This window comes from Eublepharis macularius, chromosome 2 (genome assembly GCF_028583425.1).
Source record: "Eublepharis macularius isolate TG4126 chromosome 2, MPM_Emac_v1.0, whole genome shotgun sequence".
NCBI lineage: Eukaryota > Metazoa > Chordata > Lepidosauria > Squamata > Eublepharidae > Eublepharis > Eublepharis macularius.
The window spans coordinates 51,933,305-51,954,246 of NC_072791.1; positions in this window are offsets into that span (position 1 = coordinate 51,933,305).

Genomic DNA, 20,942 nt, shown 5'->3' on the forward strand with positions numbered 1-20,942 from the left:
ATTATCAAAATTTAAAATGGAAGTTGATAAAAATTATATGCAATGACAACCTGCTAAACTAGCAGCTTCATTGGGATTTAAATGAGGTTTCTATTCATTTCATAATGATTTTCCTACTACTATGTTCTACTGGATATTTTTTACAAATTACATGTTCTTAATTTCTAATCAGAAATTTCTCTATGAGCATTTCCCCCACAGATAATTGCATTCCTTCTCAGGTTTTTTTTTATATGTTGCTGCTGAATTAACATTCTGTGTATTCTCTTCCTTACAGGCTATCCATTAAGGTGTCAAATAAAACCAAACATTACACCTAGCTCTGTACAGACTTCCCAAAACAGTATGTCACTCCAGTATCCGTTGTTTAATTCCAGATATTTTCAGGGTTCATTGCAGTCATCATGGCCAAGAAAAATAATCTATGATTGTTGCTACTAAAATTTAGGGAACATGCCATAAGATGTTTTATTGTGATTTTATTGAATATTCTATTTTGTACCATTTTAACTGTTGTAATTGTTGTGATCTGCATCAAGATCTTAACTGAAGAGAAACTGCATAAAAATTAAACAAACAAACAAACAAATAAATATTGTATACCTTATTAAAATGCAATGGATTGGTTTAAATTGCTGCGTCTCTTGTAGGAAATTTTTTTTTCAGGCATTCTAAAGGATTTTGTAGATTTGCCTTTCTGATGTAAGATTTGTTTAGGTAGTTATAGCTCACTTTTCTTCCAAATGGAGATCCAAAGCATACAAAAATACAATTTAAATTTTTAAAAACCAAGGCTAGATTCACTCAATTGGCTCGTCAAAGGCCTGCCAACCAAAAGCCCTTTTGGTTCTTGCCTTTTGTTTGGATTGTGCCCCAAAGCACTTACCTCTGCTCTTGTCTAGGCTTTTATACTTGCAACAGAAAGGGAAAATGAATGTTAAACCCAGATTAGACACAGCTGGCACTGGCAGAGATGGCTGACCATGCTAAAGATCTCTGGCTACACCCAAGCTTTTATATCCTCAGCATCAAGGAAAACAGAAACATGATCCCAATGTTTCCCTGCTACAAAGGCAATTCTCCCTCAGTTCCCTTGGCTTATCACTTGCAGATATTTCAGTAGGCCTTAAACAGGGCTTTTTTTTCTGGGAAAAGAGGTGGTGGAACTCAGTGGGTTGCCCTCAAAGAAAATGGTCACATGGCTGGTGGCCTGCCCCCTGATCTCCAGACAGAGGGGAGTTGAGATTGCCCTTCACGCCGCTGAAAGCGGCACGGAGGGCAATCTAATCTCCCCTCTGTCTGGAGATCAGGGGGCGGGGCCACCAGCCATGTGACCATTTTCAAGAGGTTCCGGAACTCCGTTCCCCTGCTTTCCCCCTGAAAAAAAGCCCTGGCCTTAACAGTTTCTATGGGTTTCCAAAGTCTATAGGTCTCTCTGATAAGTTGTTAGGCGTGACTATGGTGAGAAACCGCCCCACTCCCTTCAGGGCTTCAGATTTCTTCTGCAAAATGAGGGAGAAAACAGCATCTCCATAAAGTGATGTCATAGTGTCACCTCTGCACTAGAGGTGGGCACAAACCTAAATACAAACCAAAGTTTGTCACGAACTGGGCCAGTTCGTGGTTCGTGAACCAGCAGTTTGTGGAAGCTCATTTCTCATGAACTGTGACAAATTTTAGCCCGGTTTGTTTGGTTCGTATTTTGGTTTGTCACTGCAGACAGCCTGGTGCTGATCAGTTTCCTGGGCAATGGGGGGATGGGCTCTCTGCAGACCTTCTGCTGACCCAGAAATGACGTCAAATTTCACAGATCTCTATGGTTTTTAGTAGAGATGGGCACGATTAAAAAAAAATTAATGATCCAGCTGATCGTGGATCGGCGCCAGCGACGATCCCTAATTAATGATCCACACCGATCATCTCCCGTTTCCGATCTGTGGATCGTGGATCGTGGAGGCAAAAGTAGAAGGGCGCCCCGCTGTTCCCAGCGATACAGGAACGGTGGGTAATGCCGGCGGCATCTGTGTTTGTGTTTGGCTGTCTGTGTTTGGCCATCAGAGCTGCCTATCAGGGTTTGCAGGGATGAGATTGGAGTGCCCATGGCTACAGAACACCCCCTTCCCCCTCCCTCCCTTGGGTGTCTTCTCCCAGCTGGTGACTGCTTTGCTGCTCCGTGGTTGGAAGGAAGCCCTGCTGATCAAGGCAAGTTGGGCTTCCATTCATGTTTCCAGGGCGACAGAAGGAGGGCAAACACAGCTCAGGCATTCCCCTGGCTCCGTTGCACTGCCAGTGTCAGATTTACATTCTCTTGCAGGACGAGAATGCTTGAACTACCTCCTTGTACTGGCGTTATGATTCTTAGGCCACATAATTTAAGCTCCTTCTTTAGCAAAGAAGTTCTTAGAAATTAGTACTCGACTTTTAATGCATTTCATTTATCTTTATGGTTCTGAAATATTGACCAAATATTTAACTTTTTAAAAGTTTGTAACACAGTTCCAAAGAATGCTTATTATAATGTATGCATTTATAAAGTTATTGTTTGTAAAAGAAGATATATAGAAGAGAAATTAACATTTTTGTAAACTTTTTTGGTAATTACTTTCTTGGGTAGTTCTTTTACATAAAAATATTGTGTGCTGCATTGCTTTCTAGAGAAAGAAACAGGTGAGACTTCTTTCAAACCCAATAACATAAAAACTTATTCTTCTATAATGATGCATAAGTATAAAGGGGAAGCAGTGGGGTTGCCAGGTCTTCTTACCCTCCCGGCAGTGGGGGGACAAACCTGGCTCTTAACAGGTGTGTGAGGGCCTGCGGCTGCGTAGTAACATCACTTCTGGTGACCTTTGGGGCAAATCGGTCCGTGGCAAAGCGCAGGAGTGCTGTCAGGTGGCATGATGACATGCTGCCCTGGGAGTACACCCAGGAGGCCCATTGCCATACCTTCCTCCTCTGCCGGCCAGGTAAGTGGAGGCAGGGGGCAGAGGGTGAAAGCAGAAGATCCCCCACCCCCACCAGCAGAATGGGATCCCTAGAAAACAGTGAAAGTGGGTAGAGTGATAGATTTCAGAATATGGTATGGTATTGTGATAGAGAAGTGCAAGATGTCTTGAGTTACACCCAAGAGATCCAATCTCAGAGAAAAACATTATTTGTTAAGGATTCTCTTCTTAAATTTCTGGCTATGGGGAGATGAGACATGGAGGCATGGAGACAGACATTTACCTAACTGCCTGGAAGAGGCAAGAGGGATGGCTATCTGGATGACATGAGTTGGGTCATACAATTTTGAGACGTGTGCCCTAAGTTGATAGGAGAAAAGGATGCAGAGTGATACACATGAGTTTTCAGTCCCAAACTCAGAATGCAGAAAAGGGTCAGGAACAGGAACAGGAACAGGAACAGGAACAGGAACAGGAACAGGAACAGGAACAGGAACAGGACAGGAAGGGTTAAATATCTGGACACCCTGTCAGAAGTACTCAAGCCATGACTATGAACAAGGGAGAGAACAAAGTGGGGTCTGTATTGACCATCCTCTATTTTCAAGGTTCTGACAGGTTTGTGTCCATCCAAAGGAGTGGATGCCAAGGTAACACCAATGACTGTGTTCAAAGAATTTCTCGCCTTCATGCCTAGCTGTTTTTCCCACACAAAGGCTAGAGACTCCTGGCTGTGCTTGGCTGGATAGCAGGCAGGAAAGATGGGATGGGAGCTACGAGTAACTCATGTGCACAGAGCCCTATCTACACCTCAAGCCCCAGGAAGATAGATTAAAAGGGCAGAGTTGAAAGATGGCAGCTACCATATGTAGCAAGAGGGAGGAGAAGCAAGTGGGACACATCCTTTCACATACACACATGTTCCTCTCCCCCCACCATAAAGACTGCAACAGGCATTGCACGATGTAAGCAGGGAATTACTCAAAATACTGCTGGCCTGGACATCTTCTTTGGGTGGATTCTTACATGCACCCAACACCTTGGATCGAGCAGCCATGAATGGAGCAGAGTTCCTGGAAGAGCCTTTTACCAGGTTTCTTTTCCTGCTACCTTCCTCTGTGGCCTTGAAAACCCTGATCTTGAGGGTTAGGGAACTCTCAGGAGTGGTGTACATGTAGAAAGTGGTACCGGGAACTACAGTGGAAAGGGGACTCTGGTAGAAATAATTTCTGCTGTCTGTAGGCAAATTCTTGCTCTGCTGGCTGAGATCTGACTCCATTCACAAGAGGTAATAATATAGTTGCAGGGGCGGGGGCATGTAGCCAACCACAAAAGGTTTGCCATGGGGGCTGAGACTTGTCACAAAATGTAGGAAGATTCCAAGCTAAGCTTCCTATGATGGAGGAGGCATCTGTTTCTGAATGAGTGGTTTCCACAGAAGTGCTTACAGGACACTTCTGAAGCAATTACTGCTTCAATGCTGTTCTTGTTATATAAATGTTTCTTCCACCCTACAAGTATTCCCAGTAAGGAAATAAGTGAGAATCTCATAGTGTACCTGTCTCTTGAGCTGAAGGTAGGCAGTTTTACAAGAAAATTTGCACAGGATGAAGAGTTAAAGACTGTCTCCCCTATACCATAGTTTCAGTGCAAATTGGGCTCCCAGCAGCTACTTTGTGTGATAAAGTACTATGTCACAAGTCATATTGTGTATCTCCCATGTAACTGTATTTCTGCCTGTTTTCCTGTTTCTTGTAAGTGGGCTGAATTCCACAGGATATCTTCTTGTGAACAGTTTGACTTGCATTCTGTATTTGCTTTCATCAAGAAAACAAATGGAGAAGAAAGTCAAGGAAGTTATATTTGTAGTCATCTAGCACCAGCATCTCATTTACTAAAAGTGATGACTGAGGGCAATATCATTAAACTTCCATTTTCAAAAATAGCTTTTTTACATCCTAAAAACAAAGGAGTAAAATACAGAAAGGATAGTTCCTTGACTGAAAAAGACGAATACAGCAACCTAGAATATATAATTGATATTGTGGAGAAACTATCTCACAAGCACTGTTTCTGCCCCTGTGGGAGGGAGGAAGTTATTCAGCTAGCTTGGTTCTCCTTCTTAGCACAGTCCCTCTTCTCCCCCTCCCAGTATCTCGTTCTTTCTCTCTGGATATCCCTGCCACCAATTATTAGGGCATGTTCCCCCTGAGGCCTTGAGTTCAGGTGCCCTCTGCTGTTTCTGCTGTCTAAAAGCTTCACTCCAGTCACATCTGACACAGCTGGCTCAATTCTCTAAGGGAGTCGGGTTAACTGCTGCCCCCTCCCACTCTCTTCCCTTTTTGTTTATATGGATTGAGGGGGGAATTAATGTGGGCCACAGAAAACAACTGACTGCATATTAAGTGAAAGGAAATCTGTTAAGAAAATAGAAAGGATATATCCTCTGCAAACACTAGGCTTGCCATTCCCCCGCTGGGGGCAGAGGATCCCCTGCTCCAACCTCCTCTCCCCCCGCCCCCACTTACCTGACCAGCAGAGGGGGCACGCCCCCAGGCAGCGTGGTGCACCCCCGTGCCCTGCTGCGGCGTTCTCCCGTGCCCCACAATGGGCCCATTTGGGGCCAAATCGGACCCACGGGGGGGGGGTGATTCAGCCTTTTGGAGAGTGCACTTGTGCTCCTGGGCTGCCATTTGATCTGCATGATCTTCCCAGAACTGACATCATCACACGCGCCCGGGAGTGTATGCATGCTGTGCACGCGCACAAAGGAGCAAACTGAAGCAAGCATGGGGTAAGTGCCAGCGTCTCAGTATCTTGCCAGGAGACTTAAGGGACCTGGCAACCCTAGCAAACACAACAGACTTGTCAGGATATAACATTTCCTGTGGCCAGAGTTACGCCATGTTTAACACTGTAGTTGTTAGCCTTTCTCTCCCTCCAGGTCCAGGTGTTATTTTGACCGCGCTTTCCATGGGAGAGAATACTCTTATCTGTTTCTACAGCCAGAGACCTTGACAAGCCGAGCCTTCTCACAGAAAAGTTCTCATCATCATGGAAGATGTGGGGGAGGCTGGGAATGAAGGGTTTGATGTATCACATGTTGTGCTTTCTTTTCCTATTCTCGACAATGACTGTGTTCAGCCAAGATCCTTTCTAGGCCTTGGAATATGGATACTTGTATCAGAGCCTAGTCTTGCAATAAACCTTTTGAAATCAAGAATTTGTGCTTCTTGCAGAAGGGGGAGACGAACTCTAGATAACAGGGATTCCATAGTCTGACAAGACTAAGCAAGGGTCTACCATCTTCCTCTCTATCTTACATATCCCTAATTATGCTAAGGAAGGATAGGCTGTTTAATTTTGAAGTTGTAAGCATTCAGATATCATGCAAAACCTTGTTCAGAGTTTGGGTTTCCTCCCCTTTCTGATTCCAGCACCTTGTGGTCATTGCTGTCTTTTGGAATTAAGATGGAGCCCAAATGTAAAATGGCTGAGAAAAAATGGACTAACATCCTTCTTTCTCATACTCAATAACAACATTATTCGATTTATGTATCTCCCTTCAGAACAACTTAATGCCCACTCAGAGCAGTTTAAAAAGTATTATTATCCTCAGGACAATCACCCTGTGAGGTAGGTGGGGCTGAGAGAGCTCTGAGAAGCTGTGACTGATCCAAGGTACCCAGCTGGCTTCAAGTGGGGGAGTGGAGAATCAAACCTTGTTCTCCAGATCAGAGTTCTGCTGGCTCTTAGGGGTTTTTATAACCTACCTTCAGCCCCTCTTTCTTTTCCTGTCCAAAAAGGAAGTACTGCTCTGGCCTTTTCCTCCTGAGCTTTAGGTATTACCAAAGGTGGAGTGTGACGTCAGCTGCCCTTCATTCTTTTCTGGCTGGGATTATATAGCCAGCAAAAGCACTTTGTAGACTCTCAGGCTGTATATAGTGCAGACCCAATCATCATTCCTTTGAGCAGTGAACTTTGGAATCACTCTTGGGGTATATAGCATATAAAACGCATATGAACGTATACAGTAAAATAGATAAATTACATTAGAGTGGTAACTTAGTATCTTAAGGAGTAGTAGGAGTAATATTTTAGGAATAGTAACCAATAACATCTTAAAGACTAATGTACTTAAATTCAGCATAAGCTTTCATGAGTAAGAGCTCCCTTTCTTGGATGCCTATATACATGTATTATGAACATACATGCTGTCAAGTCACAACAGATTTATGGTGACCCAGCAAGGAGCTTTCAAGGCTAGTGAGAAGCAGAGGCTGTTTGCTGTTGCCTTCCTTTCAGAGTCTTCCTTGGTGGCCCCCATCTAAGTAGCAACCCTGCTTAACTTCTGAGATCTGATGAGATCAGGCTATACCATGCTGCCTTCCTTCCCTGTACATGCATTAGGCCTGGTTAAATACTCATTAGAGAAGGAGGCCCAATGGGTACAGAGTCATACGTACGTGAGGAAGTGAGCTCCAACTCACTAAAGCTTATGCTGATAAATTATCTTAAAGTACTGCTACTGACTACAACACAGTTATCCCCCTGAAAGTGAAATGCCTATTTTTAATCCTTACAGCAATTCTACCTGCTACAGCAAGTAATTGAAGGCCTCTCTGTCCAGGAATGTTGAAACTGAAGCAACTCATCTGATGCATGGATGAACAAGCCAGTTGATTCCTATATTTACCTCCACCCCATTCCAGGGTTATCTGAGATGCTCTACATGCCTGCAGAACAGAGGAAGAGAAAAGTACTTTAATAATTGTGGGATGATTTAAATGCCACTCTATTTTCATCCTTCACTGGTGGTGGTATCCCAAACTGACTGGCTAAGATCTGACTCCATTCACAAGAGGTGATAACCCAACCCCTTAGCTAGTTAAAACTATCACCTACATAGCTTGATATTAATCTAGGCTGTTTCCAGATGGCTTACAGGCCCCCGGAACGTCGCACCACGTTGTGGGGAAAACGCGATATTTCGCGTTTTCCCTGCAACGTGGTGTGACGTTCCGGGGGCCAGTAAGCCGTCTGGAAACGGCCCTAATGCCACATAAATAAACACTCTCTTTAAATCAGATATTTGCTCATTTTTATGTTTTGTTTGGTGCCTAGCCATTTAAACAAATGATGCACTAATACATTAGTAAATGGTTTGCATCCTGAAAGCATGAGTATGTGTCGCTGACCTCCTGGCCAAATCCAAGCCTGTTTGAAATATGCAGAGGTCGAACAGAGCCATTGCTCAGCATTTTGTCCTGTATGTGGCTTAGCTTGCTCTTTGCTACAGTACTGGCTGGCCTCAACTAGGTCGGAAACTTTGATCATATTCAATTTTCAGATTGTTCAGGAAATCACTGTCACTGTCCAAACATTCAGGAAATCACTGTAATGACCAAACATTCAATCATTTAGTCATCTAGTCAATGCATTGTGACTTTAATTGCATTTTAACTGTTTTGAGATACACTTAATTTTCTTCATTTTAAGGGATGTATTTGTAGTCTTTGAAACTGTATATAAAATATTTTAGACTTGACTTAGAAGGGTGTAACTTTGTTTAGGATCGCACTGCTTGTCAAGCAGAAGAATTGTAGTAATTTCTATATGCTTTGTGAATAATTACTTACTCATGTGGAATTGTTTAACCTCAAATGTTGCCCCAGTGGATAGCCAGAATGCAAAGAATTACTGGATTTACACTGTGATCATAAACAGTTCCATCCTTCTAAATCCATAGCAGTCATTGGGTTTAGAAGGGTGTAACTTTGCTTAGGACTGAAAATATTTATTTGAGCAAAATCTCAGTCCAGAAGCACCAGCCAGATTTCTCATACCTTGAAAGCTCTTATCTTGGCAATCTAGTTTTAAGATGCTGTTGGACCCAGATCTTGCTCTTTGACTGCAGACCAACATGGCTACTCACCTGAAAATATCTTGTTTATTTAGCTCATTTCTACACCATTTTTCCATGAAAAGACTTGTTCACAGTCATTTAGGTAAGGTAAAGGTAGTCCCCTGTGCAAGCACCAAGTCATTAGACGTCACATCAAAACGTTTTCTTGGCAGACTTTTTATGGGGTGGTTTGTCATTGCCTTTCCCAGTAATTTACCCTTTACCCCCAGGAAACTGGGTACTTATATTACCAACCTCGGGAGGATGGAAGGCTGAGTCAACCTTGAGCCGGCTACCTGAACCTGGCTGCCACCAGGATCAAACTCAAGACGTGAGCAGAGCTTGAGCTACAGTAATGAAGCTTACCACTCTGTAGCACTGGGCTCCTTCAAAGTCATTTAGAAGAAATATAACAAAAATAGTTATTATGAAACTGAAACTGAAATATTATAAAATTGCTATTATGAATAAAAACATTTAATTAATTAAACAATGAGTTAAATGGATCTTCTGACATTTTCTTGGCTATGTCAGGTCCAGTGTATATCTAAACTGTACTGACTCCATTTTCTAATGCTTTTAGTGTTTGAGTGTTTTCTTCCCAGGTGCACCAGTTCCCAGGCAGCATTCCCACCGGAGGAGACTGTTTAGTCTAACACCGTTCCACCAAGCATTGGCCTTGAAGGAGAGCAGCTTCCCAGGACTGAGAGATGTTGTTTTGAGAACTGTGGGGGGAGGCTGATCCGAATGGGTATTGTTACTCTGTACCTTATGCTTGCTCTTCATTGGTAACAATGATCATGTACCATCCTGATTCTCCTATTCAGGACAGTGGACTATAATGGACCTTTTCTGCAGTAAAGTTTCCTTTTCCAAACAATGGGCTAAGAGTTATATCTTATCTCTGGGGATGTGACTGTATATGACTTATGGTTAGGAGAAATCTGTTCTCTTATTAGATATTATTTTGCTCAGTATGGCTGAGTTGAGGAAAAAGATGATTTGAGTAATGGTGAACCGTTTTAAAAAGGTATAATTAGGGGCATGTCTACATATGAGGAATGGGCTTAAACCTTTTGGGACATGAACTGAAAAAAAGAACCAGCTCTACTTGTTCTGGGGCTGACCCATAAGATAAAAATATGTGGGAGAAGGTTGACAGGATGGTAAGTTATATAACAGCTAAGAAGAACTCTTACTTTGTTTGTCGGGTACATGTGAGCAATATGGCTGGTACCTGTGAGTACATAACTTGTACATGAGACCTTGTTAATGATCTGACACAAGATTTGTTTTCAATCCAACAGAGCATTTCCCACGGAGTCCAACTTTCTTCTCCCACTACAGCCTAAAATGCCCTCCAAAATACTGTTCCTAGGGGGGGGGGCAGAAATAATTCAATCTGTGGAAATGATCCACTGGATCTAAGTCTATAATTTTTGGGGATTCAGAATCCTGGCATTTCTCATCTACCCTCTGAATTGGAAAAAGTAATTTAAGTGATCACAAAATAGTTCCACATGAAGTTAGTAAATGGTCCGCAACACTTAGTTTTGTGGGATTCGTTCATATGAACACACAAAGCTGCCTTATACTGAGTTAGACCATTGTTCTATTAAGGCCAACTCTGCCTGGCAGGAGCTCACCAAAGTTTCAGCAGATGCCATTCACAACACCTACTACTGGAGTTGTAAAATAGATAATCTGATGTTGAACCACAGCTACGGCCCCTTCCTTGGAACTTTCTGGATACACTGAACTATGTATGGTTCCTTTATTTTTAATACAGATTTTCTTTTGCTAATAAAGTGATGGGCTTATTGAGTCTGTTTTAAGGGTGAAAAAAATAATAGTTGCAGAGTAACAGAATCTTTGATCCAGTCTCACAGGTAAAAGGATAACAATGGATATTAATGAATCAAATGTCAATTTGAATTAATGAATCAAATGTCAATCCTGTCCAATCAACTACCAACTCTCTACTGCCAATATCTGCTGCTCTTTCCTGTCCTCTTTGAGCTGTAGAAGTTAAATAAACATTTGACAGACAGGAGCTTGTAACAGGAGGAGCCTGTGATGCACTAAGTAAGGTCAGGCTCACCCCCCCCCCTTCCTTCAGTTTGCAACATACCTTATAGAAGCTGTGTTACAGTGAAGCACATGCAATCCATGTACACTAGTGTACACTTGGTTTTTCTTTATATGCATGCTGATTTTCTTATTACATTCAATGCATGTATACCTGAACATGTGATCAAACCCCACATTTATCTGGGTACTAGTACCCAGTTTCATTTGTAAAAATGAATGTTTTTTGTTGGCTCATTCTTACAAACAGATGTATTACATTCATTGTAATATATGAACAAGGCTAGAGTGTTTCAAGGATAATTCTACTCTGCATCAATTCTACTCTGCACTCCTTGGAGGAAAGGCAGAATATAAATTTAGTTATTTTTTATTTTTATAAAGCAGGAAAAAACAGTAGCAGAAGTGAGAAGGCACCGAAGGTAATACTGACATACTTTTGTATTATGTCTGTCTTCACCCTAAACTGTTTTTGCCGCTTTTGCATCTCTGTAGCAGTACTCCTGCAATGTTGTGATTTTTGACACGGGACAAGAAATGCCAGAAAATGTACAAATCATAACATTTGTCATGTGCCTGAAGATATATTTCAAGATCTTTCTGATGAAGCAAGCTTTTTGCTTATGAAAGCACACGTGGCAATAAATGAGTTAGTGCATGAATCAATCAAACTCAGGCACCCTGGAGCTTCACCGATTTCAACAGGAAAAAACTTAACCACTCTTATTGAAACCAATGGGATATAAATAAAAGCTTAACTCTGGGTGAACGTACTCAGGTGTTGCAGGATTCTTTGTCTTCTTTGCTGCAGCAGACTAACACAGAGCCACTTCTTTAAAAAATGATGTTTCCCTACCTTGTGAACAGTTAGTAAATCTTGGTTTAGGGTTGTCATGCATTGAATTGGTAATTATGCTGAAGTCTCCATACACAGTTCTGCCAACAAGAAGGACCCCTCTGATCAGCGGAAACATAATTTAGGTTCCTTTCTACATCCATTTGACTGCCAAAATTGATGTAAAGTTTCTTGAATCACCTTCACCTCACCTTAACAGCTCCTCCGTTGGCATCGGACTCTCTCTACTCTTACTCATCACTCACATGCAACCTTCTGCCATCTATCATGTCTGTCAGAGTGGATTCACAGCTTTTGGTGTAGTATTATGTCACTCTTTTCTCCATTGGTCCTAAAATAAATGTCAAGTAACTGGAGTAATAGTATTTTTGTTTAAATTGTTAGATGGCTTGATAAATTTAACAAGACCTCTCATAGATTCTAAATATACTGACAAAAAGTCACATTCTAAGTACTTCCTATTTTTTCTTAATGTAATACAGATTTGTTTCAGTGCTGTCATCTGTTTCAAGAAGATCTACCTGTCCTGAAGATGCTCTATTTTGAAGATCAATATGCCTCCATTCTACTCCATTCCTCAACTAACTTTATTGTAGCATTAAGAATAGATGACGGTTTTGTGAAATAAGAGTAGTCATTTTGGGTTTCTTGTGAAAAATTTATCATGAGAGTTTTGGGACATTTCCATATTGATTAGTCGTCTGTGTGCAGTACCTGCCATGGGAAATACAACCAGTGGCATACAAAATGGGTGCTCTGGCCAGACCTTATCCACATGCCTGCTTGCTCATCCCACTCAACTTGCACATGGTTTGTGAACATCATTTTAAAGTACATCTTAAGGAAGAAGGTCACCTGAACCTATTTAATTTCCAGAGCTTGCAGCATTTTTCATCATTTAGAGGTTTGGGATAAAACTCCCATTCCAGCTGCAACATTTTACATTAACCATGGGAATAAGCATGAGGTATTAATCTGCTTAGATTCCAATAATTTATCCTCTGAGGCACCCAATGGACGGCAAGGTTGGCCACCTAGCTTGAGGTAATGTTTAAACAGAACTGTTCCACATATTACGCAAAGAGTTACAGCTGTGAGTAAAACATAAATTAGAGTCATAACCAAAATAACCACAGGACTATTTTCTAAATCATTGCAATTATGGCAATTTTCTGGAAACTTGTTTCAAATTAAATAATGTTGTATGCTGTGGTCATGTTTCTCCCTTCCCATCATGTTTTTGCTTGACTTTAGTGGTATAGCATTGGGCTAGTTAGACACAGTTTTCTTGTATTCTCTCTGTACTGAAGTCTCATTGATCCTTTCCACTATGTTGATCACACGATGCATCTTTCTTGGAAACAATTTTAATTTAGGAAATTCTGTTCTGGGCAGTTTATTCTGCAGGACATGTGAAGCACATAGTCCTGTCACCAATAAGCATGTTATTTTCTTATCTTAAATGGAAAAAACTGGGTCATGGGTTCTCTTGCCCTTATGGAAAGAAAAGTCACAGGCAAAGGAATAAAAGCTAAAGGATTGGGTCCTGATCATGTCAGTAAAAAGGTGGAATATATAAATACAAGAAAGAAAGAAAGAAAGAAAGAAAGAAAGAAAGAAAGAAAGAAAGAAAGAAAGAAAGAAAGAAAGAAAGAAAGAAAGAAAGAAAGAAAGAAAGAAAGAAAGAAAGATATTGCCTGCTTTCTCCAGCACCTCCTGCCCACCCCAGGAGAATCAGGTGAAACTGCCCGCATTTGTTCTTCCAGAAGATATGCATTTGACAACGCAAGGAGCTCCATTTCCAGAAGATGGGAGAGGAAGTGATTTTGCCACATTCTTCCTCCCCCACAGCCCCATCCTTTCCATGGCACTTTGTCCACAGGATTCCTGTGTACCCCACCATCAGCTTTATGGGAGTAAGGCACTTGCGAAGGCTCTCTTAGCCCTATTTAGGGTTTCAGCCATAACCACTAGGCAATGTTGTCATCTGAAGACACTCCACAAGGCTATTAAAAGCTCTGAAATAGAACAAGAACAAAGTAAACACAGTCCACGTCTCTGGAAACTGATATTTATTACCCAAAGTGTATTTGATTAACTGGATGCTTGATGAATATTTATGAATATTTATGATTATTTATATATTTATGAATATTTATTGGATATAGATTGGATGGATTTTAGATTATTGTAGAATATTCATCACATTGAGCACATAGCACTTTTGTCTCTTGAAAAGTTTTTTATTGGGTTAGAACATTATTATTTTTACATTACAATCAATTTTCCCCTAATTTTTCGTTTCTAACCCCCTCCCTTTCCCCCCCTTTTGTTGACTTCCAACAGCTTTCCCACCCTCTGTCCCTTTTCCCTTACTTCTATTAAATTCCTCTATCTAAAACAGATATACATTCTCCATTATATTAAGCAGTACATCTTTAACTCCTTTACTTATTATACACCCAAACTATACGTCTTTAGATAAACAATTTATCCCATTTTCCAGTTTTGAATATTTCTATATAAACCTATATATCATAAACCATAAAAATTTCCCACGTTTAAATCAAACAATTTGATTTGTTCTCTATGTATTACTCATTTCATCTTTTTATGGTAATTCTATATAACTCCTCAAATACTCAATCAGTTTAACTCTTCTGTACATTCAGTTTGGTGCATATAAATCTTGTCAAAGAAAGAAAATATTGTTAATTACTCAATCCTCGTATTTAAACCTTATCATTAATTATTCTCTATCAGTTAACCTATACATATCTATATATATCTCAATCAATTAATCTAACTGCTTATGAATTCACATTTCTCTTCCTCCCCCGGTAAAGTCACTCCTCTCTTTTATACTTTTATTATACTTCAGTAGTTCTCAAACTGCCACAGTTTTCCTCCCACCTCCCATTTCTTCTCCAGATATTGTTTCAGCTTCTCCCAGTCTGTGTTAAACTGCCCTGAGTCCAGATCTCTCAGTTTTCTTGTCATCTTGTCCATTTCAGCCATATACAGCAATTTGTAGATCCAATCTTCAATAGTTGGCACTTCTTGTACTTTCCATTTCTGCGCATACAAAAGTCTAGCTGCTGCAGTCATATAAAAAATCAACGTCCTATGATGGGCTGGAATTCCCTCCATTCCCAAGTTTAGCAGCAGGAGTTCTGGGTTCTTATTTATTTGAAACTGTAAAATTTCACTCATTTCTCTTATTATTTCCCCCCAGAACTGCCTAGCTACCGCACACGACCACCACATATGATAGAGGGAGCCCTCATGTTTCTTACATTTCCAGCATTTATTAGAAGTATTCAAGTTCCCTAGCGCAATCTTCTTTGGTGTCATGTACCAACGATAGATCATTTTGAAAATGTTCTCTTTAATATTGATACATGTCGTTGTCTTCATTGTAGTTTTCCACAAGTATTCCCATGCCTCCATTGTTATTTCTTTATTGAAATTTATAGCCCATTTCACCATCTGTGTTTTAACTGTCTCATCCTCAGTATACCATTTCAACAGTACTTGGTATACCTTAGATATTCTTTTCTTGTCTTCTTTAAAAAGGGTCTGCTCTAGTTCCGAGTTCTCTGTTCGTATGCCCCCTTTTGCAGAGTCCGAATTGTATAAATCTCTAATCTGTCTGTACTGGAACCAATCGTAGTTAGGTGATAGTTCCTCTTGCGTCTTTATTCTAAGTTTAGATACTTCAATTTTAGTTATTTCTTTGTATGTTAAACATTGTTGTTCATTATCAACAGCTCTCGGATCTATCACCTCGTATGGAACCACCCACAAGGGGGTTCCTTCTTGTAAGTAAATTCTGTACTTCTTCCAGATTATATATAAACTTCTCCTTACAAAATGATGTAGGAACATCGAGTTGACCTTTACTTTGTCGTGCCATAGGTATGCGTGCCATCCAAAAAATTTTTTATATCCCTCTAGGGCTAATAGTTTCTTATTCTTTAATGTCATCCACTCTTTTAACCAAACTAGGCAGATTGCATCATGATAAAGTCTCAAGTTGGGCAGTTGCATTCCGCCTCTTTCCTTTGCATCTTGTAGAACTTTTACTTTCACTCGAGGCTTCTTGCCTGCCCAAACAAAATCTGATATTTTCCTCTGCCATTTTTCAAATTGTTTAGAGTCTCTGATGATTGGTATTGTCTGTAGCAAAAACATTACTCTTGGTAACACATTCATCTTAACTGCTGCAATCCTGCCCAACCATGACAGATTCAATCTATTCCATTTGATCAAGTCTCTCTCTATCTGAGTCCATAATTTTTCATAATTATTCTTGAACAAATCTATATTTTTTGCAGTCAGCTCAACTCCCAAATATTTCACCTTACTAGTTACTTCACAGTCCGTTGTTTCCATTAACAATTGTTGTTTCTGCTTAGTCATGTTTTTGCATAATATCTTTGACTTCTTTTTGTTAATGAAGAAACCTGCCAAGTCACCAAACTCCTTGATCTTATCTATCACTTTTGGCATGTTCTCCAATGGATCTTCTACAATTAACATTATGTCATCAGCAAATGCTCTAACCTTGTATGAATAGTCCTTTATTTTCATTCCTCGTATTTCCTCATCTTGTCGTATTTGTATCATCAGAATCTCCAATACTAAAATGAACAACAATGGAGATAACGGGCAACCTTGTCTTGTCCCTTTACTAATCGTCAATTTCTTGGTCAATTCATCATTCACTACAATTGCTGCAGTCTGGTCTCTATAGATTTCTTTAATTGCTCTGATGAATCTTTCTCCCAGTTGTAGCTTTTCCATAGTGGCAAACAAAAAGTCCCAGTTTAAATTGTCAAACGCTTTTTCAGCGTCTACAAAGAAGAAACCAACCTCTTTATCACAACGCTTATCATAGTATTCAATAGCATTGATCACTGTCCTTAAATTGTCTCTTATTTGTCTGTCTGGCAAAAAGCCTGCTTGTTCTTCCTCTATGACTTCCGAGAGCCACCCCTTCAGTCTCTCCGCCAATATCTTCGCAAAAATTTTATAATCATTGTTAAGTAGTGATATCGGTCTGTAATTTTTCACGTTAGTCAAATCTTGGCCCTCTTTAGGGATCAATGATATATTCGCTTCATTCCAAGTGTCTGGAATTCTTTGATCCCTAAAAACTCCATTCATCACCTCTTTTAGGAATGGTGCCAGTTCATTGGCCATTGTCTTATAAAATTTAGCCGTAAGTCCATCTGGCCCTGGCGCCTTTCCTAGATTAGCGGATTGTATTGCCTTACTTATTTCCTCATCGGTTACTTCACTATTCAACTTATTTCTCCAAGCTTCCGAGATCTCTGGAAGTTTAGTTTTCTCCAAATATGATGCTATTGATTCTTTGGTTACTTCTTTTTTATTATACAGCTTAGCATAAAATTTATAAAAGGCTCTACTAATGGTAGTCTGTTCCAGATACGTTTTATTTTCTTCACAGATTTTATTTATTATTTTCTTTTCCCTTTTCTTCTTCAATTGCCATGCCAAATATTTCCCAGGTTTATTCGCACCCTCAAAAGCTTTTTGATTCAGTCTTTTAAGGTTCCACTCCAATTCTTTATTACTCATTGCTGTTAACTGTTCTTGAAGAATTTTGATTTCCTGATATATTTTCTTTTTCCCTGGTCTCTTTTTTAACTGTGCTTCTTTGGCCTTTATTTTCTCCTCAATCTCTTGTCTTTTCTCCTCTTTCTTTTTCCTTGCTCTGCCATTTAAGTCCATTAGTATGCCCCTTACAACCGCCTTGTAAGCATCCCAAACTTTATTGGTTGGTACTTCTTTATTCACGTTGTATTGTATAAAAAACTTTGTCTCTCTTCTCAATATTTCCATATTCTCACTTTCCTGTAACAAGTCCTCATTTATTCTCCAGGCTTTCCTTTTCCTCCTTTTTCCAAATTTCCACATAATTGGATTGTGATCTGAGCCTACCATCGGCATTATTTCTACCTCCTTAGTCCATAACGCTAAGTCCTTTGAGGCCCAGATCATATCAATTCTTGATAATGTAAGATGCCTTGCAGAATAAAAAGTAAACTGTTTGGTTTTAGGATATTCTCTCCTCCATACGTCTTCGAGAGTCTCTTGTTGAATCAACTCAAAAAAAAGCTTTGGCAATAGTCCTCTTTTCTTTTGTGCTGTTGTAGTCTTTTTGTCTAGTTCCAAATCTGTCACTCCATTGAAATCTCCAGCAAGAATTATCTGGTCATATACAAGATCGTCTAAATGCTTCCTTAAATCCTCAAAGAAGCTTTCCTTTGCACCGTTAGGTGCATAAAGTCCGACTACCAACACTCTCTTTAAATTCCAATTACATTCCACTGCTACAAATCTAGCTTCCACATCTCTCATAACAAATTTTGGCTGTAGCTCCTCTTTTATGTACAACACCACTCCTCTTTTTTTCTTGTTAGAGGCCGCTACAAATTCTTTGCCCAATTTTCCAGATTTTAAATATTTTACATCCTGTTTTCTAATATGGGTCTCCTGCAAACAAACAATATCACATTTTTGTTTTAGTAGCCAATGAAAAATATTTTTCCTCTTATTCGGTGAGTTTAGTCCATTTACATTCCAAGATAATACTTTACACTCCATATTCATGGTTTTGTTGGTAAGTCTTTTTCATTGTCCTTGATAAATCTCTCCATCTCCCGCTCAGATCTGATGCGTTTTTTTGCCCCTCCAAACTCAAAGGACACTCCTTCCGGTAACTCCCATCTGTACCTGATATTCATGTCCTTCAAAGTCTGAATTAGCACTCTATATTTTTTCCTGTCCAGTAACACTGATCTGGGCAGTTCCTTCATTATGATAATCGTCTTGCCATCAATCTCCAATGGATCTTGAAATTGTTTTGTCACAATCCTCTCTTTCATGTTTCTAGTTGTAAACTGCACAATCACATCCCTTGGTAGTTTCCTCTGGGTTGCAATTCTCGAGTTCACACGGTACGCCACATCTAGGATAGCCACAATTTCCTCCTCCTCCTTCCCCAGGTAATCAGCCAACACCTCAGTCATCTGTTCTTGCGCTGACTTCCCTTCCACTTCCGGCAGACCACGAAAACGAAGCTGCTTCTCCATGTGTTTAGTTTCTGCAACTGACATCCTCCCCTTCACCAGTCTCATCTCTGTTTGTTGCGTGTCTATTAAATTCTCCATCGCGTCTTCTACTGTTTTAACTCTCTGCTGCGTTCCTTGTAATTCACTACTAATCGTTTCCACGCCTTTTTTCACTTCTGACAGCTCCGACTTTACTGTCTGTGTAACTTCTTTGACCTCTTTAATAAGCTCCAATTTCGTGTCCTTAAGTTCTTTCATCATGTCTATAAGTTTTTTGTCCAAATTTTCTATCGCCGATTGCCACTCTTTTTTCGACATCGTGGGGCTTGCTTTGGCTCGCTCCCACGAATCTGCTCTCTTCCTTAGCTCCGTGGCGTATATTTAAACGTTTTCCTTTTTTTCAAATGTCCCAATCTTTGCCAAAATTAATTTTTTTGTATCCAAAATGTCGGGCGTCTTTTCTCTATGGTTTCTCTATGTTATTGTAATCCAAGATGGCCTACTTCCTCTTCCGCTGAAGCCGTGACCCTTCCCCTTTCAAAAATGGCAATTCCCTGCTTCCTGTCCGTCGGCAAGGGCCGCTTCCCTCCAGCCACTCTATTGTTGTTACGCACTTCCTGTCTCCCGTCTTCCCACAGCAGGTCTCGCGATGGTGTCTTTTTCCCACAGCTCCGAAACCACAGGTATTCAAAACAATAGTCCAATTTTTGCAATAACTTCTTTAAATTTAGTCTCTTTTAAAATACAACTCCTGCCGAGTCTTCGCCTCCTTTTCACTAGTCTGCTGCAGTTTAAAAATCTACTTTCTTTCTTCTCTGTTTTTATCAATCTGTCCCGTTTCAAGAGATAGCGATCTTTACCTTCTCTTCAGCTTTCTCGGGTTGTAATCGCTGTTTCGATCTTAAATTCTCCTCTCGACTTCCCTCCCCGATCGAAGCTTGGGTATGTAGGTCTTATGCCAGCCAAATTGGCCCCAAAACTGCCGCAGAGATTATAGCCGACCCGTCGCAAGGTGGGACCTCAAGGATCAGGGGGGAGACTCCTTGAGTAGAGCCCCCCCTCGTCCGAGATCTAGCTCACCCTAGGGTCTTGAGCGTTCTTTGCCTGCTCCCCGCCTGAGAGCAGTCGGCCGCGGGTTATTTTCACCCCTCCGGCCGGTTAAAACGGCAGTCCGGTCAGCTCCGCAAATGGAGCTGCGTTAGACCTCCATGAATCCCAAACCGGAAGTCGAGCACATAGCACTTTTGTATGAATTAAAAATATAAAAATGTATAAGATGTATTAAATATAAACATTTATATAAGTGAAAACCTTCAAAGTGTGGATATTGTTTGAGAGACTTGCAAGGGGAAGGCAGGAAAGATCCACATCTCTGTGTATCTTCTACATGAAGTTACTATGATGCAACCCTTTAACTTGCATTTCATAATACTGGAGGAAGCCCATAAATGGGTAGATCTTCAACAGTGAAAAATGTGAAATTGCTTCTAACCACCATAGGAGATCTACATACAAAGCTAATGTGGATGTACACTGGGATGTTAACATGTATTTGTATATAAATCCTGATGGATACATCTGTGGGCATGAATATGCGGGGATATGTATCCCCAACCAGGGGATTTTTGTGTGTGCATCTAGCACTGGTAGATCTGAGCCATTATGATTGTGTGCAGAGGAATGTAATATGCCCTGACCTGGCTAGTCCACTTGGCTTGATCATATCAGATCTTGGAAGCTATGCAGAGTTGGCTTTCGTCAGTGTTTGGATGGGGGACCACCAAAGGAGGCCAGGGTCGCTGTGCAGAGGCAGGCAATGGTAAGCCACTTCTGAACATCTCTTGCATTAAAAACCCTGTGGCATTGCCATAAGTGGGCCATGACTTGAAGGCACAAAAAAGGGCGGGGGCATGGCTTCGAAGCTGAAGTGGGCCCTGGTTCCTTTTACAGTATATAAGAACTACAACAAACTAAATTAATTATAGTAAATTTAATTTCAATACATTTAAAATGAAACAAGTACTTAAAACTGTCTGTTTCCTGTTCTT